The following is a 26,189-nucleotide window of genomic DNA, read 5'->3' on the forward strand; positions in this document are numbered from 1 at the left end:
TGTTTCAAGAAAAGAGTCAACCTAACAGAACACTGCTGACACCGAGCAGAGCTAGAGTCATCTGAAGGTAATTTGTCAGTTAGTAGTTAACCGCTGAACCACTGAAACAGCAGCTTCAGTGGATGGTGAAGCCAGAAGCCAGATTATAGTGCGTGGAGAGGTAAAGGGAGAGTGAGAAAGTAAAAACAGTTCAGCAGTCATTTCTAAACCCTTGTCTCAACTGTTTTCTTCTATGAGATTTATTTCAGAGTTTCCCTTTCCCTGTAGAAACAGGCATTGCGGTCAGATATTTAAAACATATTTATCTACCTAGTGTGTTACATATAAACGTGGCAGGTACAAGAAATCAATATGATGGAAAAGATAAGACTGAGGGTAGGAACCTTACATAAATTCAAATAATGTCAACACAGGCACATAACAAAATAAGAAAGGGGCCATTTTTAAAAGTCTCATTTCAGTTTCATTGCCATTATCATGTGTTTCTGCTCACTATATATTCTAGCACCACATTATGTTAAGGACTGCTGAAAAAATAAAGGACTCTGACTGTTAGTCTTATTCGTAGATGGAAAAGGTCACGGAATACCATGTCGTTCTGATACTGTCATGACAGGTACATAATAAAATACAAGCAATCAGGGGCGCCTGGGTGGTTGAGTCGGTTAAGCATCCAACTCTTGGTTTCGGTTCAGGACATGATCTCAGGGTTGTCATGATGTCAGGATCGTGAGATGGAGCCTCACATCAGGCTCTGTGCTCATCAGGGAGTCTGCGTGGGACTCTCTTTCCCTCTCCCTTTGCCCCACCTCCCCCTCGTGCTCACTCTCTCCCTCTCAAAATAAATAAATAAAATCTTTTTTAAAAATACAAGCAATCATACATGAACTTTTTTATATGAATCTTTTGGTAAGTTCCTAAGTATAGAAACCTAACTTTAAAAAGGAAGCAGGGGCTGAATGGATAAATAAACTGTGGTACATTCAGACAATGGAATACTGTTCAGTACTGAACAGAAATGAGCTATCAAGCCATGAAAAAAAAGCGGAGGAAACTTAAGTGCATATTACTAAGTAAAAGAAGCCACTCTGAAAAGGTTACATACTGTTTGATTCCAACTGTAAGGCATTCTGGAAAAGACAAAACTATGGAGAAAGTGAAAATGTCATGGGTCACCGGGAGTTATTGGGCAGAGGGATGAACAGGTGGTGCACAGAGAATTTCTAGGGCAGGGAATCCATTCTGTGTGATAATATAAAGGTGGATACATACACTTGTCCAAACCCATAGAGTACGCAATACCAAGAGCGAACCCTAATATAAACTATGGACTCTGAGTTATTATACTGTACATGTAGGTTCACCAATTGTAACAAATGTATCACTCTTGTCAGGGGTGTTGATAATGGAGGGAGCTATCCATGGGGGGTTATGGGGTACCCGGGAAATCTGTCGTTTCCTCTCAATTTGGCTGTGTATCTCAAACTGCTCAAAACAACACATTTTTTTTTTAAAAAGGGGGAAGAAAGGTGGCACCTAGAAGTAAAAGCCTAAGGAGATGGTTGAACTACTCAATCTAAATATATTCATTCTGGGGCGCCTGGGTGGCTCAGTCGTTAAGCATCTGCCTTCGGCTCAGGTCATGATCCCAGGGTCCTGGGATCGAGCCCCACATCGGGCTCCCTGGTCCGTGGGGAGCCTGCTTCTCCCTCTCCCACTCCCCCTGCTTGTGTTCCCTCTCTCGCTGTGTCTCTGTCAAATAAATAAATAAAATCTTTAAAAATATATATATATATATATATATTCATTCTGTTCAATTGCTTTGTTTATTAGCAAAGATGTTTCTTTTGCTGCCACCTCTGTTTCAGCCACCGAGCTAATCATAATGGGGAGGCATGCAGAATATAACACAGTCTTTAACCTTAAGTTTCTAATTTATATGTATGTATTATCTCTTTAATTCCCATACTAACCCTATGAGATTGGTACACGGACAGGCCAGGTTTTGTGGAGCCTAAAGCTTACATAATTTGAGGAGCACCCTTTAAGGAAAAGAATTAACCCTATTAGCTACTGCAATACAGTACATTCTACTGATCACTCTCCCCAAAACAGTTTACAGTCTGGGCAGGAAGAGAGACTAAGTAAACAACTAAGACCTGCTTTGAAAGAGATATTTATTCAACCACAAACATTGATGAGCACCCACTATGTGTGAGACGTTGTTTCAGGGGCTTGAGATACATACACAAAGATCCTTGCCCTTATAAATATTCCATTTCACCACGGGAGACAAAAAAGAAACGTAGTCAGTAAACAAATGATATAGTATATTAAAGTTGCTAAGTGCTGTTTCAAAGAAAAAGGACTGAAGGATAAGAGTCAGGTATTGGACGGGGGTGTGGAGAACAGGTTGGAGTTTAAGTAGCATAAGCAGGATAGGTCTCATTGCAAGGTGATATTTAAGCACAGATTTGAAGGGGCCAAATGTAACTACCTGGATCCCTGGGGGAAGAGGGTTCCGGGCTAAGGGAACAGGTGGGGCAGGTCTCATGCACTTAAGAAACAGCAAGTACGTGGTGAGCTGGTGCCTGCTTGATGGGAGAGAAGCAGGAGATGAGGCGTGAGAGATAAAGGGGTGGAGAGTTGTAGAACCATGTAAAGAATTTGTTTGTAGCTCTGAGATAGGGAAGCGTTGAAGGGTTTTGAGCAAAAGAGTGGCAGGATCTATCTTACAATTTTAAAATATCAGCCTGGCCACTGTGTTGAGTTTTTGGTAGCTCAGACCAGAATGGGAGCAAAGTATCTGGTGAGAAATGTTCAGATCTTAGATATACTTTGAAAGGAAAGCCAACAGAATTTGTGGAGTGTGATGTTGGAGTGTGACAAGGAGGAGAGTCAAGGATGGCTCCAAGGATTTTGACCTAAGCCACTGCAAGGTCAAACTGCCTTTGAATGAGATGGATAAGGACACAGGAGCAGGTTGGGAGACGAGGCAGGAAATCATTCACTTGAGATGTCTACAAGATATCCAAGGGCAGATGCTAGGTAGACACTTGACTATATGAATCTGGATTCAGAAGAAGCCAATTATTGGTGCAGCATCAAGGAACAGATGAAAAGGGTGCCTGCCACAGCCTCCTCCAGAGATCAGTGCAGGCTGCCTGAATTAGAGGTGCCCACTCTGAAGTCTTTCATATGAAAGTCTTCCAAAGAGAAGAATCCTAGAATCCTAACGCCACCCCACCCCTTTTTTTTGAGACTGGTCATTAGTAATAAGGAATACGTTAAATACAAAATAGCACACTACTCAAAAATGAAAGATGTGAATGAAGTGGGGAATCAAGAGTCCTAGGAGGAGAAAGAGTGAGTTGGCCTTTATTTTGCCATCACTTGGTTGGCAGAAGGATGGACATACACATCTGTGCCACACTGAGCTCATCTCCCATCCCTGGACTCTCCACCACATCTCCCCTCCCTTTTCACTAGGCAAGGCTTTCAGCGGTTCCACAGCTCAGGAACTGTGACCTGCTCCCACGGAAGGAAGATATGTAAACCTCTGGTTAGGACAAAATGCAAATTTCACAGGCAACTAGTAACTTGCAACTGTAAATAATCCCCAATATAAAGGAGACTGGAAGATGGTAGGGCTCTTGCCTCACTTCTTCTATATACTCTCTCTTCCAAACCCCACATTATCTGGCCATAAACCTGAGAAACAGGCCTTGTGACATTTGTTGCTCAATTATTTTCCCCTCATGTTTGCTGCAAGTGATCATACTGGTATCCTTGGTTACTTCTGCAACATTCAAGAGACCCTCAGATAGAACACAATAAGCCAATAAGTAGATAAAGCTACAAGTAAATAGCTGTTGGTCCTAATGATTTCTTCTGAGACTTTAAGCAAACATCCCATTTACTCAACTAACATTTATAGACCATTTTCTAGGTGGTGGGAACTGTGCTAGTCCCCAGGGAGAGAATTCAAAGATGAACAAGACTTATTCTTGACCCTGAGGTCCTTTCAGAGCAGAGACACTACCCTTTCTCAAGCGCTGCACCTGCCGCGGTTGCCTTTTCTCAGATCATAAATCTTCACCCTGGCTCAGCAAGTTTCCAGACATAAAGAAACCATGCCTGTTGCTACGTCATCGATCTACTGCAAAGCCTAGGTCTCAACTGGAGATCATCTTGCCCCCCCAGGGGACATCGGGCAATGTCTGGAGACATTTTTGGTTTTCCCAGCGGGGTCAGTGAGTGGTGGTGCCACTGGCACCGGGTGGGCAGTCAGGGATGTGCTACATTGCACAAGATAGTCCCATCCCCCAAGACAAAAATTATCCAGCCCAAAATGCCAATAGCACTGAGATTGAGAAACCTACTACAGAGCATCTTTATTTTAGCCATTCTGTCCTTCATCTTTATTTTAGCCATTCTGTCCTTATAATGTATACCACTTTATTCCTCCATTTATTGTCTCAGCAACAATAGCACTAAGAAAGGTTTGTGCCTGTCATTGATTAAGATGGAAAGCAGGAAAAAAGAAAGGAGGTAAATTTTCCTCCTATATCTTACTGTAGCCAGCTAGAGGTCTTACCAGAATTCCTTTTTTTTTTTTTTTTCCCTCTACACAGGTCTAGAAAACTACAGAAGAAAGAAAAGAATCTGGTCCAGTAATTGTATGGCAAAAATATATCTTTTGTCTTTGCCAATATTCTTTGTCATCCCATCCATATCCAATGTGTATTTTTGAGTTTCTTACATATTCCACTTGCTGCATGGCAATCTCTTCTTCTTGCTCGTTTCCACCTAACCAAGTTCAACTGCTCCCTCAAGATCTAGCTCAAATGCTGATTCATTCATTTATTTCATCTATTGCCAGCAGCAGTGACAAACCACGCATCCAGCTTACCCCCAACCAAAACACACTCCTACTGTCGCTACTCCATCCCTCCCTTGGTCAATAATCCCACCCCTGAGTAACTAAAGTGTCATAATTTTTTGTGACTCTCCAACTAAATTATAAATTCTCTGAGGTCCTATTTCTAATTAGGGAGAATATGGGCACTTTTTTCTTAATCTTATTTGACTGAAAGTGTGAAAGTTACACAATCATATAGCACAGATGAATAGAGGAAAGTGATAGTACATTTCAGAATAATTATTGCTATAAATGTGTTATCTTTCGAGGAAAAAAAGTGCATTGGTCTAGAAATCTCCAAAGTCAGCAAAGGCAACTTCACATATCAGGTTCTCAAAGAGTTCTTTTTCCTTAGGCAAGACTGAAGAAGAAAAGAAACATTCCTGCTTTTAGGTCCATCAGTAAAGGAATTTGAAAAGTTTCACTTAAAATGTAGACAGCTTAGCAGATTTATTTAAAGGTAGGAGTGGGTTGTGAAAAACAATAGATTTTTATGCAAAAAAAAAAAATTTTCTTTGCCTTTATTAAAAGTAATGACTCACCATTGCTCCCCTTTAGAGAAAAGCAAGATAAGTCTGTATATCACACATTATCTCTTTTCTATCCAGATAATCATAGAAGCTCTTTGGCTTGGCTAAGCATTTACTTTTTCAGCATTATTGCCAGCCATTCATTATCTTATCATTGAAAAGCAAAGCCAGATGCAAAAAGACATTTCGATTCGTCTGCCCTTGCAATGTTAAAACCCATGGGAGGGGCACCTGGGTGGCTCAGTCGGTTAAGCGTCTGCCTTCAGCTCAGGTCATGATCCCAGGGTCCTGGGATCGAGCCCCGCATCGGGCTCCCTGCTCAGCGGGAAGCCTGCTTCTCCCTCTCCCTCTGCCCCTGCTTGTGTTCCTTCTCTTGCTGTCTCTCTCTCTGTCAAATAAATAAAAAAAAATCTTAAAAAAAAATAAAATAAAATAAAATAAAATAAAATAAAACCCATGGGAGCAGACATGTGGCTGACCACCACAGGGACTCCATGGAGAGATGGCCTTGGGACACAGACTGAGCAGGAGTTAAGCCACACTAGGCTGCAATGGTACATCAGCTAATTCCTTGCTAGGAGCACTTGAGCAAGTCATTCACCTTTCTTAACCCATGCTCTGGATATTTCACAAAAGCTTATCAAGGACTTAATGAGATAATGCATCTAAAGTGCTTAACGAAATGCCTGTTATCTAATATGTGCTCAGAGAACAGTAGAGAAAAGTAGTCTCTTCATTTCAAATGCATTTGCTTTTGCCCTCAGACCTATATGCCCTTCCCATGTTTGACGAATTTTACTCAGGCTCTCTCGAAATAGAATTCTTTCCAGTTTAACATCCTCTGTCCTTCATACTCAGGGCACTTTTGGCTACCTTTTCGTTGACCGTATATTTTCTAAAATACACCTTGGGAGAGATGACATGTTTAAAATGCAGTGGCGCAACCTGCTTATAAGCTCCAGGTCTGAACAAAGTGAGGACATGAGGAATGAACATGAATTATGCACTGAATCACACCAAGAGTTCCGAAACAGGAAAATTGACTCCGCTGGGTGCGGTTCTACAATCACATAATGTGGTTTACAGCCTAAAATACCAACTATAAAACACCATCTTGAAGTGAGTTTGGGTTTGGCTGTCACCACAGCAAAAGGAAAGCCCACTCACACGAAGAATGACCTTTACACCTGTTCGGGTTTCTTAGTAACTTAGTTTAACAGATTGTCTATACAAGATGGAGTTTTATGACTGGTATCAGTCCAAAGGTGGAGAAAACATGAACAAAGTGTGTTTGGCCATATTTTTCAGTGCATTTAGTTCTCGTGAAATGTAACCAACACATGGGTTCCTGGAACGTGGAACTGTCTTTCTTTCTTTTTTGTACCCAACAAGCAGAAACTATAAAATGAATGTAACTCCTCTTCCAATCACCCCAATAGGGCAAATGGTCTTTAAAAGGTGTTCACTCCAGTTAAAAAGCAAAAAATTAAGCACTTCCACCAAACCATTTCCTTTCCTCCAAAAGTTACCTCTTACTCAGCGCCTGCTTATGGTTCCACCTGATGAGCCTTTTCGGATGAGCGAAGTGTGAGATACACAAATGGAAGGTAGGAGAGTAGACCACCAATCAGTGAACATGAAAAGAGGTGAGAAATTAGGTTCTGTCATAGAAAAAAAAATCACATTGGGATATTGGAAACAATGACTATCTCATCCTCCTTGAGAAAGATGCATATACATTAGCTATGCAGTGAATATGGATTAGGTGTGGCCCATGTACATTTCGGGAAACAAACATGGATTCAGAAAGACCCGAGAGCCAGAGGAGGAGACAGGCAGCGGACAAGACCGTGCATCCTCTGGGTTGGAGCTCTCAAAATCGAGCAGCTCTCACAGATCCACAGCTACCTGCTAGGAAAGGAAATGGTTTGGTGGAAGTGCTTAATTTTTTGCTTTTTAACTGGAGTGAACACCTTTTAAAGACCATTTGCCCTATTGGGACGATTGGAAGAAGAGTTATATTCATTTTATAGTTTCTGCTTGTTGGGTACAAAAAAGAAAGAAAGACAATTCCACATTCCAGGAACCCATGTGTTGGTTACACTTCACGAGAACTAAATACACTGAAAAATATGGCCAAACACACTTTGTTCATGTTTTCTCCACCTTTGGACTGATACCAGTCATAAACCAAGTAAACCAAGATGGAGAAAATACCTGAACTCCTCCAATGTTCTGCTGCTTCTCACTGGAACCCTTGGGAGGAGGAGGGGTTTTTAATCAGCTCTGCTCCTGTCTCCCTCTGTTTTGCATCTGCATGCCTCTGTATGCTCTTGTTTGTTTCCCCTGAAGTGGAAGTTAAAGTATCAGAAGAATGTCTGGTCTCACCAAGTTCCCATCTGCTCTAGAGAAGGAAGTAGGGAGACTATCACACTGGTACCTGTTTTTGGAAAATTTGTGGAACAAAGAAAAACAAAACAAAAACAAAGCAGAAAGGGTCAGATAAACTCCAATTAAGCAGACAAGCTTTATAAGGTTTATCCAAATTAAATCTCTTAACAATGATGTTTCCTCTTCATTAATTTTTATGTAATCACATTAGGCGAAGAACACCTCCATCAGTGGCTGCTGATGCTGGCTTTATGAGACCAGGCTACCTTTTCCTATAGCAGGTCTGCAGCACCCTACTACTGATGCTCAAATCAGTTCTTCAAAAACCACTGGTCCAGTAGAAGCCAGAGGACAGTCCTGACAGAGAATCAAAGACCAAAGAAGGAAATCTGAAAAGGATCTGTCTGAAAAGCTTGAGAGCCATCAGGATGGTGGGACCCAGAGCAAGGAGAGATAATAAAGGCTAGAAAAGCCTATGATTTTTTTTTTTCCCCTTTGCTTTCTGATGGGGACATTCTTTTTTAATGCCTGTTGTCTGTGCAAATGGCACTCTTGGCTAAAATATCCAGACCTGCCAGGTAAGCATTACATGCAAATGGTCTCCTCTTGGTCCCACTCATCCCATGATGCCATGCTCTGGTTGGGCCAGGGGAAAGCAACCCAAGTACCAGCATGAAAATAAGACAACCTGGCCTCCCACTTTGCTCTAACGATTTCCATATCCAGTATGACAAGTTTTCCCGGGACAGGCCTGCAACCACAGGCACATGTCTCACCCTGTTAAGACTCCATAGCAGGTAAAGCAACCTGAACTCCCCATGGAAGAGTCGGGCACACAAACCTACACCCACACAAAAAAGTGAGGGAAGCCAAAGTGGGCAAAACTTTCCACCCATTTGCTTCCAAAGCCCATATTACTGGGAGGGGGTGAGGAGCGCGGCTCAGTGTTCAGAGGCATGCTCAAACCTTTCCACTCGCTTTCTTTTCTCCAGCTCCATGCATACCAGCAGGAAACTGAACAAGATGGGGGCTTAAAAGCAACACTTCGGAAACTTCCCGGAATGAAAATCTACCTTCTTGTTAAAAATAAAATAAAATAAAAATTCCTACTTGGTTTCCCTTTTGTGGCACTTTCTTTTCCCTCGGCTTTTTCTTAAGTCCCCCGTCCTCCTCACATTTGGAGCTAATCCCTGACGCAGGTAATCCCTCCATCTCTTGTTACTCACACTGAAATTTTCGCTTCTCTTACTGGTTGGTGCACTCGTGATTAGTTCTAGGACATTAGTATTGTCTGATTCTATTTGTCACCTTTTAATTCTTGACTGAGTCATGCGGCCAGGTTGAGGAGGGGCTCCTTGGTTAACTACACTCTCCGACAACAAACAGAGTGTGCTAATTAACATGTTGTTAGGACAAAGAACAGAAATGGTTTCAAATCCCAGGTTCAGTACTTTACTAGCTCTGGGGCTGTGGCCAAATTTATGAACATCTCTAAGCCTTCGTTTCTTCACAAAATGGGGACAGAATATATTATAAGAATTAAATAAGGTAGTGTATGCAAAGGAGCATCGTGTCTGGCATCCGGCAAGCTGAGTAACATTAGCCATTACCAGCATCATCACAATCATGCTTGTCATGAAGCTACACTACTTCCCAGGCCAGACGATGGGAAGTGAAGATGAATACCCTTCTAACTTTGAGGCGCTCACAGTCAACCCTTAGACATAGACATGTAACCACATAGTCACATAACATTCTCAATCTGACCATCTGCCCCAATTTTTCTGAATTCCTTATATTCAAAAAGATACAGAGCCATGCCCTTGAGTCAAATGATGAATCGAAGCTAAATATTTTTTATTCAACACACTCATCAAATCTCTAGGAACTTAATTTGCAAGGTTTTCTTGATGAGGCTTAGTCACTATTTTCCATTCTTAATTCTCCAGAGTGGTATTGTTTTGTTTTTCTCATGGATAGGTACTACCCATTAAAAAAAGAAAGAAAGAAAGAAAGAAATGGACAGGGGTGCCTGGGTGGCTTGGTTGGTTAAGCGACATACTCTTGATTTCAGCTCAGGTCATGATCTCGGGGTCGTGGGATCGAGCCCCGTGTCAGGCTCTGCGCTGGGTGTGGAGTCTGCTGGGGATTCTTTCTCTCCCTCTCCCTCTACCTGCCCCCTCCATCCCCCACTGCACACATGCGCGTGCGCGCTCTCTCTCTAAAAAGAAAAAGGACAGCTATAGAACTCCTAAGAAGCTCGTTTTCCTGGTTCAAATAAAAATATTAAAAATCAGAACAGCAGATTCAGGACCCCTTCTCCCCCCACCCGAGTACAAACGAACATGTCCCCAATGCCATTAAACTAGGCAGCTTCTAAAAATCTGACATTAGTGGCCAACATTTTCTGGCTCTCAGAGTCCTTAATCACGTTAGCGAATGAATCATTCACTAAAGAGATCAGGGCTGGTATTCTGACACTAATTCCCAAGGTGCAGAATACAAAGCTGAATCATATCTGCCATTTTTAGGTGACTGTGACAGTTGGTCATAAAGTACCAAGTTTTGACAAAACACCGAATTTCTTTACTCTCTGCCTTGCAGTTTAGCTGGAAACAAAATCTTTTCTCAAAAAATCTTAAAATTTTTTTCCACATCTACATGCTCCAAATTTCTGTAGACATCTTTATGACTGTTACTTTGATGTCTATGCCAAACAGGATAAACCCTGGAAAGGCAACACTGCTAATGAACACAAAGATCTTTATGTAATTGTAATAGCCAGTTTGGCTAGTTTTATGGGTGTGTGTACATTTAATTTTGAGTTGAGCAATATCCAATTTGGCAATGAGCTAGAATAATATGAGTCTTTCTGCTTGTTTGTTTTAATTACTAACAACCAGAGAAAAACTATTCACAGCAGCCAAGGGAATTAAAATCAGAAATGCACTCTACTACTTGAGTACTGCCCATTTTCGTGCCAAAATGGATGTCACTTACTTGGGAGGTGCAAGAGTCAAGAGGGGCAAATTCAGAGCTGTGATAAGTGAGGAAAACATAAAAATAGGTGTTTTTTGTTTTGTTTGTTTTTCATATAAATAGAGGTTACGTTTTTGAGGGATAAAACAACTCTCCTTCAACGTTGTGAAAGAAGCCCCAATAATAATCATTCATTCATTTGATACTATTTATTGTGTGCTCATGGGCCAGGCCCTGTTGTAGGTGCTGAGGACAGCACAATGAACAGGTAAACAAACACTCTTTTCACAGAGCGTACATTCTAGCGAGTAATAAACACAGTAAACAGACAAACAGAAGTATGATTTCAGGTAGTGCTAGGTGCCATAAAGATAGCTAGATAGCTAATCAGAGAATGGCTCTCTGAGGAGTCAATATTCAAATAGAGATTTGAATGGCATGAGGTTGGTGGGGGGCGGGTGGTATGCAGCCATGCTGGAATCTGGGAGAAGAACATTCCAAGCAGAGCGACTGGCAAGAGTAAAGGTCCTGAGGCAGGAATACACTATGACTGAACAAGAAACAGCAAGAGGCCAGTGAGCATAGAGAACAAGGGAGAAAGAGGTGAAAGGTAAGATCAGAAGTCTTGGCAGTGGATATTTATACAAGGATGTGTGGCCTATGGAGAGATGTTTGGATTTTAATGTAAGTGTAATGGGAGCCACTGAAGGGTTTTATGAAGGTGAGTGGCAAGATCTGACTTCTGCTTTCATGAGATTGCCCGGCTGCTGTATGCGTAGACAGTCTCAAGAATAAAAGCCGTGAGGCTCTGTTAAGAGGCTATGAATGGAGTTGGGCAAGAGATAATGGCGTCTCAGATCTGGACGCCCCACGGAAACACTATGAAAAGGTCAGATCCAAGAATTTGAAGATTGAGCCAATAAACTATGAGTAGATTAAGCTTGGGGATGACCATTTTTCCTAAAACAGTGATTGTATTTGCTGTACCTAAAAAGATGATCAAAAATATTTGTAAAGTGAACAAACTGAGTCAGAAAATACAAATCCTAGTCCCACTCATTTACCACGTACAGAACGGTTCCTTGCCTCAGTCTGATGCCCAGACACATGGTGGGGGTCAGGAACTCCTTAATGAGGAGAGAGGTAGGCTGCCACGGCCTGCAACTGCAGTCACAAGGCAGGCAGTGACCGGAAGAGCCCAGGGCGAGTTTCTACGTAGATATATGGGAAATACAAGTTGTCCTTTCTCCAGGGCCCACATTTTTCCTGAGAGCTTATTTAATAGGTTCCCCATTGCCTACTCAGTAGAATTCATACCCCTTGCCTGGCATTTAAAGTCTTCCATGATCCATCGCCCACTCTTCCTACTTCCAAACATTCCCCTTCATACGCCCTATATTCCAGTCCAAATGAATTAAGTCCCATATTTTTTTTTTTTCTGCTTCCATATCTTTGCCCATGCTAAGACTTTCCTGCCCAATCATCTTCTATTCATCCTTCACAAGACCCAGCTCAATCTTCATAACCTTTTCTTCAACAACTTTCCCTCACTTCAAACCTCTCCGTCAAGGCTGAGCTCCTAAAAACTGCCTCCTACAAACTGGAGGGCAAACCCCTGCTGTCAGTCATCTCACTGTGGGGACACTTTGAGGGCAAAGTCTTGAACAAGTCATCGGCTCATATATGTCAGGAAAGGCCCAGAACATGAGCTCTTCTCTTTTTTTACTATTTCTGTCATAGTACAAAGGGTTTAAATCAATGCTTCATTAATCTCCACTTCTTTGTGTAGAAGTTAGAAGAAAACAATCTTTAAGAACAATCACAGACCAGTTTTCCTAGCCTTGCTGAAGTCACGGGTCTTAGCATGAAGCTCAGGTTTGGACCTAACCACATCTCCTTTCCAAACAAGTTTTTTCCCAAACTTTCCAGATGCCTTTACAATCTTTATAGTTACTTGGCCTCAGTTTTGTTTTGTTTTGTTTTTAATCTGTAAAAATCAGGGTAATCACTGTAACTACCTCACAGAGTTGTTTTGTGGATTAAGTCAGTTAACATAAATAATTGTGTCTAGCATATGTGTTTAAAGTTATATACATCAGGTCTTTTCTGGAAGGAGAGGAAAGCCATGTAACTGACTAGTCACAGTTATTGAGACAGATAAACAGCCCCAGAGGAGGGTGGAAACCACCTAAACTTTGCCTTGCATCTCCACTCCCCCTAGTTCCTGGCCAGTGACAGACTTAGACACATCACACGGCTCTGTGAAGCCACCTTTCCAATGAGCCCAAATGCCCACCCCACTTAGAGCTACTGCTGTGTAAGTGGGCTCTGCAAATGGGCATCTCCAGTGACTCATAAAACACACACACACACATACTCACGCGCGTGTGCACCCCCACACAACCGATCAATCTATCAAAGCAGGGCCAGCAGATCAAAGGGAGAAACTAATGCTTTATGGTTTCTGTAGTGAATGGATCTCATAGGCCTGTGGCATTCTTGGCAGAAGTTCCATAACCAAAAGACTCCCACCCCACTCCCCCTCCTTAGAGCGCTACTGGCAGCATTTCTTCCCTCCACCATCCCATTTCTGTACTCTGGAATCCTCTGCAGTATGACACCTTCCAGAAGATATGTTTAAGCCACAAGATAAGAGTTATACCCCCATATATGAGTCATTTGTATTATCTTGCAACGGGGAATCCTTTTAATGGAGGCAGCCCACCCTCACTGCAGAGAATATGTATTGCCTGACTTCATTCTCTCGCTTTTCCATTTAACCTCCTCTCATACCTCAGGCTCTGAGAGTTCTTCCTTCTATATGCCAGTTCCTAATGCCTGGACTTGACACCCCTGCAGTTTGGATGACGACCATGATGATGACCATGATGATGATGATGATGACACTGAACACTTACTATTAGCCACACTATGCTGAGGGACTTACAAATATAACTCCTCACAACAACCTAATGCATGAGGTATTATCCTCATTAAACTCAGGAGGAAACTGAGGCCTGGAGTGGTTATGTAATTTGGTGAAGTCACATAGTTAGGAAGTGACAGAGCCAGAACTTAAACCCAGAATAATCTGGCTTGAGAGCCCATAACTCAACCACTTTGATGTACTTTCTCTCCTTTGAATGACCTATTTTTACTCACATCTTGATCCCAGCCTGCCTACTGACCCTTTAATTTTGCAGGTCCCTCAGTTTGAGCCTACTTGGCACGCCCAGTCAATTCTCTTGAATCTAACCAGACAAAGAAGCCTATCTTCTGACTTCTCCATGAGGGCAAATGGACAGACAATGAACTGCAGAATTCGAAGTTGATATAGAGGGGCACCTGGCTAGCTCAGTCAGAAGAACATGCAACCTTGATCTTGGGGTTGTGAATTCGAGCCCCACATTGGGTATAGAGATTACTAAAAAAAATAAATAAACTTTTTAAACTTTATTAAAAAAGAAATTAATATAGAATATTACTTATAGTTGTATATATTTATTCCTGGGCTACATTACATTGAAGATTGGCTAACTCAGCAGTTACACCTAGAATACTTCTCTTTCCCACATCCACTACAGAGGCTAAAAAAAGCTATAGAACTCTTGGGGCACCTGGGTGGCTCAGTCGGTTAAGTGTCTGCCTTCAGCTCATGTCATGACCCCAGGGTCCTGGGATCGAGCCCCGCACCGGGCTCCCTGCTCAGTGGGGAGTCTGCTTCTCTTTCTCCCTCTGCCCCTCCCCCTCCCTCGGCTCATGATCTCTCTCTCTCTCTCTCAAATAAATAAATAAAATCTTAAAAAAAAAAAAAAGCTATATAACTCTTTTCCAGCCCCTTTTCAGACAAGAGTGAACATATGACATAGTTCTGACCAATAAGAAGTAGGAAGTCCATAAGTCAGGGGTAGACAGGCTTCTAAAAAACAAAAAAAGGAAAAAAGATCACCAGTACTGGACCCATTCCCCTTGTTGCTGCCATACAAACGTAGTATCTAGAAACAATTCGGTAATGTTGAGGCAACAAAAAAGCATGCCAATACACTGAGGATGGTGGAGAAGAAAGATAGATTCTTGGACTTTGAGGACATTGTTGAGCCTCTGCTCACCCACTTGTATGTGAGATAATTAAACATTTTATTGCTTAAGCCAGTCAGTCAGCATACTTGCAGCCTAAAGCATTCCTTACTGATACAGTAGCAACAATAAATGGTTTACATCGCCTATTATGGATTCCATTATTCAAAGAAATCCTTTGCCAGCTTCTAAATATACTAAGTTAAACCTCTGGGAATGGTCACAGAGGCTCTGGGGTAGGAGGGGCCTAACATCCTTACCACAAAGACCCCAATGCCAGAAGAGGGCACATCCTGGGAACCAGCCCGCCCAGAAGGCAATGTGTTGAACTGTATCTGATACACTGAATAAAGAAAAATATAAGATCAAACAAAAATAGTGACTTCTATGAATTCAAGCCAGACAATATCATCACAGGAGGAAAAAAGTTGCATAATGTCCATGACTCAGAGTGAGAAACCTGTGTTCTGATTCCAGCCTTGCTGCCTTGGGGATAGCAACTAAGCTCTCTGGGCCTCAGTGTCCTCATTTGTGAAAGGAGAGAAGAGACCAGATAACTTCTTGATGCAAAGGCATATCTGAAACATTTTCAATCCACATATTTTCCCACTGAAGGTGAAAGCATATGACTTAAGGGTCAGTAAACTTTCCTTTTGCCCACAAAAAGCATGGAAATACAACCTTATACCTCTCCTTTCTAGATACAATGAGTACAAAGGTAAATATTCCTTAGCGATTTATTTGGTAAGAATTACGAGGATCTGCTGACAACATACATCATTACCCAAAGTTCAACCAAATCGTAAGACAGAATCAGTGTTTATTTCATTTAATGTTCTTGGTGACATAGGGCAACCGAGAACTTCTGTTGTTTCGTATCAAGGGACTTGCAGAGAGGACTCATCTGAGTGAAAATTTATATAAATAAAAAACAATCTGCCCAAAGGCCAACTTATAGAGGCTTTGCTTTTCCTCTTTTCCATTGCTACTTCTGTCACATTATCCATCCTTTTCCATTGTAGATATACACCCCCATTGCTTGCCCCCAACAAAATTAATCTCATCTCATTTTTTTCCCTTATATCACTGCCCTCTGCTTTCCAATGTGATATGATTAGATTACCAAATAAACTAATCCTGTGTAATTACATCAAAAGGAGAATTCCAGCCTCAGAGAGGATGTTAAGTCAAGGAGAAAGAAAATGGTGGGATTTACCTGGTGGATAAATCCAGAAAAATTTAAAATCCTGAAATTCTAAAACCTTGTCATTTAATTCTTCCATGTTCTTTCTTCACATAACATAACATGACTGAGCTTCTTAAGTAGCTATTGCAGACTTTCTGGTTTGAAAGTGGTATGCTAGACACTATAAAAACTCACAGATAAATAATATGTTCTCTGCTCTCAAGGGACTTACAAGTTATCACGGTAGTTACATAAATACCTCTAATATACAGCAGTCCAAAAAACAATATGGAAGCGTTAGGAAGAAGAAATTAATTTCAACTGAAAAAGCTTTAAGGAAGAATTAAAATGGAGACACAGACAATGGCTTGTGTTTATGTTCTATTCTGAAATATGCTTTCTAGTTTCTGAAGTGCCAACCTGCCCAGAACTTAACTTGGATCAAAAAGTTAAATACTATACTGGCATTTTGAATGACCTGGCTAGGATCTTCAGTGTCATAGCAAGATTAACTCTTAAGGAAGTGGATTCTGCCTTCCTTACAGCTGCTTCCTTGCCTTCCCCATCCCACATAACCAAGATACATCAGGAGAAAGAATGTGGAACCCAAAGCCAGGAGCACCAAGGACAGATACAGAGCCAGAGTATGCTTCTGCCCATCATGGCACCATCCTTTCCTCTTTTACCTAATCCTAGCAGCAAGAGAAACCTCCCATGAACTCAGGCTTTCCCAAATCTCAACCCCAACAGCAATTCCTTCCATTCACAGATTTCTTCCTCTCTCAACTCATGCCTCCTCTCCTCTGCACCCCCCGCCCTGGCTCTGTCCTAGTCGATATTCTGGCCTTTGCTTCTGACATGCTTCCTCTCAATGCCTCAGCGTGTCTGTTTTGATGAAAAAGAACATCATGTCATAAATGGTGCTGTCTGACGCTCAGGCCGTGAGCAGCCAAGGAACTATAAAGATCTGTTTAGAATCATGACCACTTAGCAGGCACACGGCCACTAGGGCTTTATGACCATTAATTGGTTTATCCTCCCTGAATCCCTCCAAGGCATCTCTTAGTATCTCCATTTGACAAATAGAGCAAAACTAAAATGCAGAGAAATTGACTAATTGACTGACTTGCCATAAGGGGAAGAAGATGGCAGCAGACTATTAAAAGCAAGTCCTGTCATGAAACTTGAAGATTTTGAATACTTGCCTTTCTGCAACATGTTAGTATCCAAGTTTTTTTTTTTTAATTTGGAAGGCGATTCTTGGAATTCTCTGATTTACCCACCTCTACTTTCCAAACCAGAAAATTAGGGCCCACTGAGGTCAAGGACTTGCTCAAGGTCATGTTGTGACTAAGAAGAGGAGGTAAGACTCCAACCCAGGTATCTGGGCCCCAAATGCAATGCTCTGTCCACACCGAGGAAACCCAGATCCAGACACGTGAAGTCATACAACTTGCTGATAGCAGTGCTGCACCAGAGTTCCAGGAGAGATGTAAGAACAGGTGTATGCTGGGCGCCTGGGTGGCTCAGTCGTTAAGCGTCTGCCTTCGGCTCAGGTCATGGTCCCAGGGTCCTGGGATCGAGTCCCGCATCGGGCTCCCTGCTCTGCGGAAGCCTGCTTCTCCCTCTCCCACTCCCCCTGCTTGTGTTCCTGCTCTCGCTATGTCTCTCTCTGTCAAAAAAATAAATAAAATCTTTAAAAAAAAAAAAAAAAAAGAACAGGTGTATGCTTTGTGCACTGTGCAAAGGCCTGTGGCCAAGGAGGCAAGTGGAGACTAGAATCCAGCCTGTACTCTCTCAGCCAAGCTCCATGCTTTGGGATGGGAGTAGCATCCACCCAGAAGGAGGGGCACCTCTGTGAGGGGCAGCCGCTGCCACTCACAGAAGACCCCCTCTTCTAACATGCACTAAGGCACCACATCCAGACCAGCAGCAGCTCTGAGACCATGTCTCTTGGCTCCTCATCTAGTGCTGAATAGGAAGGATAAGCTGTCTTTGGAAAATGGAGAAAGGAAACCAAGAATGATATGTGGCTTCTAGTTTCTAGGATATTATTGTATACCAAGAAGAAGGCAATGTAACCAGATTGCCTGGCTAAAAATGTGCCAGGATACTTCATGCTTGTTACAATATAACACACTCTAAATGTAGCGCAGTTGATTCAACTCCATATTAATTAAATATGTTTTGGGGTTTTTAAAAACACTTTTTGGAAAATGTGAGCAAGTGTTCCAAGTTTTGCACAAAGGAGGATGCCAGGATAAGTCTAAAATGATCAGGGAGCGCAGTCTCTTTTGTGTCCAACCTGCCCCAACTGCCACTGAGCCTTCATCCAATGAAGACTGGGCCTGGGGTGGGGGTGGGGGGGGCGGACAGAAACTATACTTATTCTCTCTGGAGGTACAACTGCCAGAAGAGAGATTTTTCCATCTTGGCCAGAGGCCTAGCCACTCCCTTTTTTTCTAGAACAGTGTTGTAGCTGCAACGCTCCTGGGGCTACACCTTCTACTAGAGCTGTATTAGATCTCCTGGCATGCAGGCTCTCCCCTCTCCGGGGAAGCCTGCCCCGGGCTGGCAGCCGAGCAATGGGGAGCGAGCAGGAGGAGCTGTTCACCACAGGGAGTGAGAGTGAGGGAGAGTCACATGCATCTGAGATGTCTAACTTGGCCAACTGGGTACAGGGCAATATCAACAACCAAAATGGAGAAAGGAGGAAGAGGGGAGTTTTGATGTCAAAGAAAATGAATTCTGCCTTAGAAATATTGACAGCCAGGGGCGCCTGGGTGGCTCAGTCCTTAAGCGTCTGCCTTCGGCTCAGGTCATGATCTCAGGGTCCTGGGATCAAGCCCCGCATCGGGCTCCCTGCCCAGTGAGGAGTCTGCTTCTCCCTCTCCCTCTGCCTCTGCTTGTGTTCCCTCTCTCCCTGTGTCTCTCTGTCAAATAAATAAATAAAATCTTAAAAAAAAAAAAAGAAATATTGACAGCCAGCTGTAAATAAAAGCCTGAAGTTCAAAAAAATGCAGGGTAGAGTGAGAGGTGCAAGAATCAGGACAGGGGTCATGAGGCTTTCTTCTCTTTATCTTTGCATTGTCCAAAGAGCACATTATATTTGCCAGAAGGTTGAAAGGGAGGATGGGAAGCAGGAAGAACATTTTCAACCCTTTCCATGATCTATTATTGCATCACAAACTCCCTCAAACTTAGTGGCTCAAAATAGCAACAATTTATTATTTTTCACCATTCTAAGGGCTGGCTGGGCAGTTCTTCTGCCCTATGCTGTGGTGACCAGGACACTAGGATGACTGGGCCATCCAAATGGCCTCATTTCAAATGGCTGCCAAGGGGGATGGGACGCCAATGGGGAGCAGAGCTACAGCTGTCAGCCAGGTGACCTCACTTCTCCATGGACTTTTCTCTGGCTGCTTGGGATTCTTCCCAGGTGGCAGCTGGGTTCTAAGAAAGAGCCTTCTAAGAGAATAAACTCCAGTGTGCAAAAGCTTATTGACCTTCCTCTTGCATTGTGTCTGCTAATGTCATATTGGCCAAGGCTTGTTAAATGGCCAAGCTTAAATCAACATGGAGGGAAGTACACAGGGCATGAATACTAGGGACACCAAAGCAATAGTCCACTACACCTTCTGAAGGAACCAAGGGCGTTGCTTATAATATCACAATTAGACTTTTTAAAGTAGGATTCAAAATCTGCTCTAATCTTATCACTCACATTTCCACATGAGCTCTCACTCTGGATAGACTAGACTTCTTAGACTCTGAGACTCTGTGATGGGAAAGAATCCTAATGTCCACCCATTACACTCGCACACACACGTGCGCACACAAACACACTCAATCCCCACTGAGGGGCTTTTCTCAGACGCTTCTAATTCTTACGCTTCTTCTAAAAGCCAGTCTTTAATTTCTTGTTCCAAGACCAAAACCTTTAACTACACTTCTTTTCAAAGGGGCTTTACTTGCTCTGGTCTTTCTGATTTCACACAAAATTCATTTTGTTCTTAGGGAATAAATAAAGGAAATTAGGAGAAACAGAAGGGCAGATTGTGATGTAGCTTTGTCTCCGGAGACAGACAGACCTAGGGAGGAATCCTGGCTCTGCTATTTGTTAGCCTGTGACTCAGCACTAATGTTTTGTTCTGGTCTTTTCTCTGAGCCTCAGTGTCCTTATGTGTAAAATGGAGATTGTAATAGTAGCTACCTCCAATGACTCTTGGAAGGCCTCAATATGATAATGAAGGTAAAGTCTTTAACATGTTGCCTGACACAAGGTGAACACTGAAAACATGTTAGGTCCTATCATCCAAAAGACATAATTTGCTGTGAAGTCAATGACATGCAAACAAAAAGGTGACAACAGGGCTCTCTCATCGAGAGACCAAGCTCTCAATGCAAACACATTTAAAAATAAGGGGTGTGTATGTGTGTGTGTGTGTGTGTATTGGGGGGAGGGGTGTAGCTGCAGGATTTCTTGGTTCAACAAATGAAAAGTCCAGATGCAGAACAGGTTGAAGCCAGAGTTTAACCGACCTTGTCAAAACTCCCGTTTTGTTTGTTGTTTGTTGTTGTTTTCTGTTGTTTCTGTCTTTCGGTTCACACCCTGCTTTCCTCATGGGTGTCATTCTGAGGCTCCCTGTGGTGGCAAGACAGTCTCACCAGTATCTCTTTTGTGGCCTCTCATTTGTAAATCCTTTGAGGAAAAAGTCTGAATAGCTCAGAATCTCAGCCCAAAACTCACCGCGTCTAGCTGACTCTGTTTGGATCACAAGCCCATGGCTGAGCCAATTGCTGTGGGCAAGGGAATCCTGTGATTAGCCCTAGGCCTTATGCTCGACTCCCCAGCCCCTCTGGAGTGTGTGGCTGAGAGGGCCAGAATGTGGGGCCCAGAGGACATCAGGCTGCCACTCTCAGAAGAACAATTGGGGGGAAGGGGAGGGTAACATGCCTCCACAATGATGGAGACCACAGTGTTATTTCTAATGATAAAAATCTAGAAATTACCCACAAAAGAGTTAAGTGAATTATAGAATATACATATGGGAATCTGGGAAAACAGTAATTTTAAATGAAAATTGAATGATGTGGGAAAATGAACATTCACTATGTTAAGTGAAAGAAGCTGGAACCGAAATATGCATGCACATCGCACGCAATACTATAATCCCTAAACACTCACCCTGAGCAGAAAGTATGGCAAGAGTAATCTGTACAGGGGCGCCTGGGTGGCTCAGTTGTTAAGCATCTGCCTTCGGCTCAGGTCATGATCCCAGGGTCCTGGGATCAAGCCCCGCATAGGGCTCCCTGCTCGGCGGGAAGCCTGCTTCTCCCTCTCCCCCTCCCCCTGCTTGTGTCCCCTCTCTTGCGCTCTCTCTCTCTGTCAAATAAATAAATAAAATATTAAAAAAAAAAAGAGTAATCTGTACAGCAGCTAAGCAGCTGAACCAGAGCAGAGAGAAGAGGGTCGTTATGAGGGGAAACACAAGAATTATGTGCCAGAACACAATGCTATTAATTAATCACCACAGAAATAAAGTCCATTTGGAGAGAAGTCTATTTTGTTTTGCGCATCTGTATTTTTAACATTGTCATAATCAAAGAAAACATCCAAGACATGCTTTAAACATGTACCTGCCTTTTTTTTTTTTAATCCCATCTTTTAAGAGAAAACTCAAGGAAACACCAAATTCCTATGTCAGAAATAACCTCTAGGTTTTTATTAAAACCAAAAACTGTATGCCATTTCTATAGGAAAGTTCGACACTATATGTTGACGAATAAAGGAGTTAAGACACAGGAGGATGAGTAAAGAATTGAGGATGCCCCTAGACCTGCGTTTGTCATCTTCCTGCTTCTGAAACCTTCCAAGACTCGTCCTCACAATCCCACACAAAAATAGCTCTTCTTTTTATTATCTATTGATGGGAAGATATATATAACGAGAAGTCATTGTGACTTTGGTAATGCTTTTGCTCATTTATATTTTATTAATTACATCTACAATCTTTATTCTGTCAAATATGTGCTTGGCATACATGGAGGTTCCCAGACCCTTGCCAGAGTCCACACTATTGGGTGAAGCTGGTAAAGCTTATGCAATTCCCATAGATCAGGAAAAGAGTTTTTACAAACCCATACACAGTAAAAGATCCTAAAAAAATCCTCTTTAGGCACCTGTCTCTCTCCCTCCCTTGATTTCCCACTCACAACATCCAGCAGCGCTCTTTCCCTCTCTAGCACCGGTCCAGCACTCCTTTGCTCCTGGGACAACCCCCCATTCATCACAGTGTGCTACTGTCTCTGTTTTCATCATGATCACGAGGACCGGCCCCTTGAATTCTTATGGAAAAAAAAAAAGTCCTCTGTATCATTATACTTGATTTCATTCTGGTTTCTCTCTCGTGACCACCTCCTTCCAGTTACAATGTCCCAGCTCTTCCAGGTACGCAGGACCGAACTCCCCTGCCCTTTAAAGGCTCACACGGGGTCCTGGCAATCATCAGTTTTGATCAAGCTTCCCCCAGGATTTATGCCTTCTTGTTTTCCCTGTCCCCGGCCAAGGGGAAAACCAAGCAGTCTCCAAACTTGGTAGTGTTGCTCATCAGCCAATGAGGAAAGACTTTCCAGGAATGGGAGGGAGAGGTCTCAGTCCTTCTCTGGCCATACTGTTCTTTTATAATGGAATTCTGAAGATGAGAGTCTGCGGCTTCCCCACTGCTTTTGTGTAGAAACCCAGGGAATAACTCTTATAGTGGAAATTTCAAACCAAGAAGGGATGGCAACATCTGGAAAATGAGGGCATTTAGACTCTTCCTTCTAGAGATTTCTTGATTCTGTTTGGAGTTTGAGGTCTGTTTGTTTCTCCCAATAATTTTCTTGAGTGAATTTCCTCATGATAGCCCTAAATTCCCCCATGCCTGGCTGCTGACTCTCACCCTCATCCAATCTGATATCAAAAACAATCCCCTTTCTTGATTTGAATTGGAATTATTCATATTCCCCAGGGATAGGGTGATCAATTAATATATTGTCCAGATAAGAACACATTAGAGCACAAGAGAGAACTGTTAATAATTCAGCTGGGACAACAGGTATAAGCCAGGCCTCCCCTGAGCAAGCCCTTGGTGAGCAAACCCTATATGATTACCCGAAGGCCCTAACACAGAGCCTTGTCCACAACAGATGCTCAGTAAATATCACTTCACTGATTGGATCCAATGTGTTGTGTCATCTTTCTGATGTTCGGTTAATGCCGTAATACATTTTAAAATTCCAATGTTTGTCTTTTTTTTTCTTCTGTTTTATAACTCCAATTGTATGCAACAAGATATGACAGCACATTCTTCCCTGAACAATCTTAAATGGGCCCTATCAAACCTTTTTCTAAAAAGATACTTTTAGCTCTCTTTTCTAATGTACTGGAAGGAGGCAATCTTCTTTTCATGCCCAGCGCAGCCATGGCTCATGGTGCCATCTGAAGAGTGTAGCAGCTCCAAAGCATTGGCTGCTGGGTAAACTGGTGTGTTTGCCTCTTGCCCATCTACTGGTCCCCATAAGCTGAAAGAATGTCTCCCTCTCATCATTTTCCTAAGGAAAAGACTTAAGGATGGCCTGACAGGAGGTGAAGTAAAGATCCATATGCAGCGTTTTATTAAGATTGATGGCAAGGTCCAAACTGATATAACTTACCCTACTGGTTCGATGGATGTCATCAGCACTGATACGACTGGGGAGAAATTCCGTCTGATCTATGACACCAAGGGTCACTTTGCTGTTCATTGGATTACACCCGAGGAGGCCAAGTATAAGTTGTGCAAAGTGAGAAAGATCTTTGTGGGGACAAAAGGAATTCTTTATCCGGAGACCCATGATGCTCACACCATCTGCTATCCTGATTCCCTCATCAAGGTGAATGACACCACTCAGGTTAATTTGGGGGCTGGAAAGATGACTGATTTCATCAAGTTTGACACTGGTATTCTGTGTATGGTGACCAGAGGTGTGAACCTGGGAAGAAACTGGTGTGATCACCGACAAAGAGAGACACCCTGGTTCTTTTGATGTAGTTCAGATGAAAGATGCCAATGGTAACAGCTTTGCCACCTGGCTCTCTAACATTTTTGTTATTGGCAAAGGCAACAAACCATGGAGCGCTCTTCCCTGCAGAAAGGGTATCTGCCTCACCATTGTTAAGGAGAGAGACAAGGGACGGGTGGGAAAATAGAGCAGTGGGTAAAATGGTCTCTAGGTGATGTGATTGGAAGTCTTTATAGTTAATGAAAGATAATGCAGTGTGATTAAAAATAATAATAATAATAAATAAAAAGATATTTTTAAGCATTCCACAATGTGTGCTGTACGAGGCAAGGGGATACAACCACGAGCACAGAGGATCCATGGTGAGTCCTTGCAGGGAAGGTCTACCGCAGGGCACGTGCAGGGACACAGGTGATTATGGTGAGGACAGGAACTAATGTGTATAGTGGATAATCCCACACTCTTCCTCCCCAGTACAACCTACCACCTTGTCCTCAATGCTCCTTTACCTGTTGCTCCTCCCTCTTCCTTTCCCTGTTCCCACCACAGAACCCAGGACATCACTAAGGTCATTCAACCCCACTTCCTAAATCTCTCTCAAATCTCTTCAATTTTCTTCTTCCCACCATCTCTCTTCCGAGGAAAGGAAAGCTGAACCATTTTTAAGCATTCGCAAACTGCTAGAATCTTATTATAGATGATGCCAGGATGATGTGGGAGGAGAAGGGGATAAGGCATTAGAAAGAGCCCCACAGGAAACCATGTTAAAGAGAAATCACAAAGAAGGTTGAGAAGTGGAGAGAGTTAGATAGAAAATCCGCAGAGTCCACTGTCATGGAAACCAAAGGAAGAGTTTCCAGAAGGAGAAAGTAGTCAATAGTGTCAATACTGCCAAGAGATCAAATAAGAACTGAGAAGAGAACACTAGATTTAGTGAAGTTCATGACTAGAGATTATTTTTTTCAAAATCAAAGTATTGAATGCCAACTAGATACAGGACCTTCTTTAAAGAACACAGAGATTTACAGATCTGAGTTGCTTTTTTCCAGAGGCTGATCATGTAGTTTATAAGCAAAATTGCAAAGGCACCAGAAATATTCCCTCCCTCTTCTACAGCCAAAAAAACCTGTAAATACTACAGTACATAATGAGCCAAATGAGTGGTACAAATATATCAAGTTCTCTGGAACGAATACTATAAATCAGGAAATTGTGTTTTTTCTGATAATCTGTATTTTAAGATTATTGTTAATACCCTGGAGCACTTCCAGGTAAAACAGCCAAGATGGAGAATGATTTAGAAACCATTTTAATAGAAAATGATTTTTTAAAATAGAAAACCATTTAATACAACCCGGGTTGTATCTGGATTAGTCAAGATAGCTATGGTAGCATTCATCAAATATTCAAGGGGTTTTGATATAAAAGAAGAATGATATTTCTTTTGTACTGCTCCTGAGGGCAGATGAAAAACAAATAAGGCACAGGCAGGCAGAAATTATCTTAAAATTAGAGACAGAGACAGAAGGAGAGAAAGAAGGAAGAAGGAGGAGGAAGGAGGAGGGGAAAGAAGAAGAGGAAGAGGAAGAAGAAGAAGAAGAAAAGAAGAAGAAAAAGAAGAAGAAGAAGAAGGAGAAGGAGAAGAAGGAGGTGAAGAATGGGAGGAGGAAGAGGGAGAAGGAGGGGGGGGAGAGGGAGGAAGGAAGGAAGGAAGGAAGGAAGGAAGGAAGGAAGGAAGGAAGGAAGGAAAGGGAGGGAGGAAGGCAGGCATGCATTCTTATCAATAACAGCTTTTCAAAAATGCAATGAGCTGCCATGTATATGTGTTCCCCATCTTGGACATGTTCCAGCAAAGGTCAAAGGGTGGAAAGGGGTGAGCAAGAGAAGGAAGGGCATTTCATGTAGAAGGACAATAAGCTCAACTTGCTGGAGACGAATTTTCACGTGAGGGTCCAATGTCATCAAAACCAAACTCACAAAAGCTTTCAATGCCAGGGTGAGGAATTTGGGCAGAACTTTTTGGGAACAAGGAGCTATCAAGGAAGGAATTTTTTTCTGC

The 26,189-nt window shown here is 42.5% G+C and overlaps 1 protein-coding gene and 1 pseudogene across 3 annotated transcripts in view; one reads left to right on the forward strand and one right to left on the reverse strand.

Annotated features, from left to right (window-relative positions):
* KLF5 (KLF transcription factor 5) overlaps positions 1-26,189 on the reverse strand; it is a 147,278-nt gene that overhangs the window by 49,720 nt on the left and 71,369 nt on the right. The gene's annotated exons all lie outside the window — the stretch shown is intronic.
* On the forward strand, positions 23,343-24,317 carry LOC118523515 (small ribosomal subunit protein eS4, X isoform-like; annotated as a pseudogene).

This window comes from Halichoerus grypus, chromosome 4, assembly GCF_964656455.1.
Source record: "Halichoerus grypus chromosome 4, mHalGry1.hap1.1, whole genome shotgun sequence".
NCBI classification, from domain to species: Eukaryota; Metazoa; Chordata; class Mammalia; order Carnivora; family Phocidae; genus Halichoerus; species Halichoerus grypus.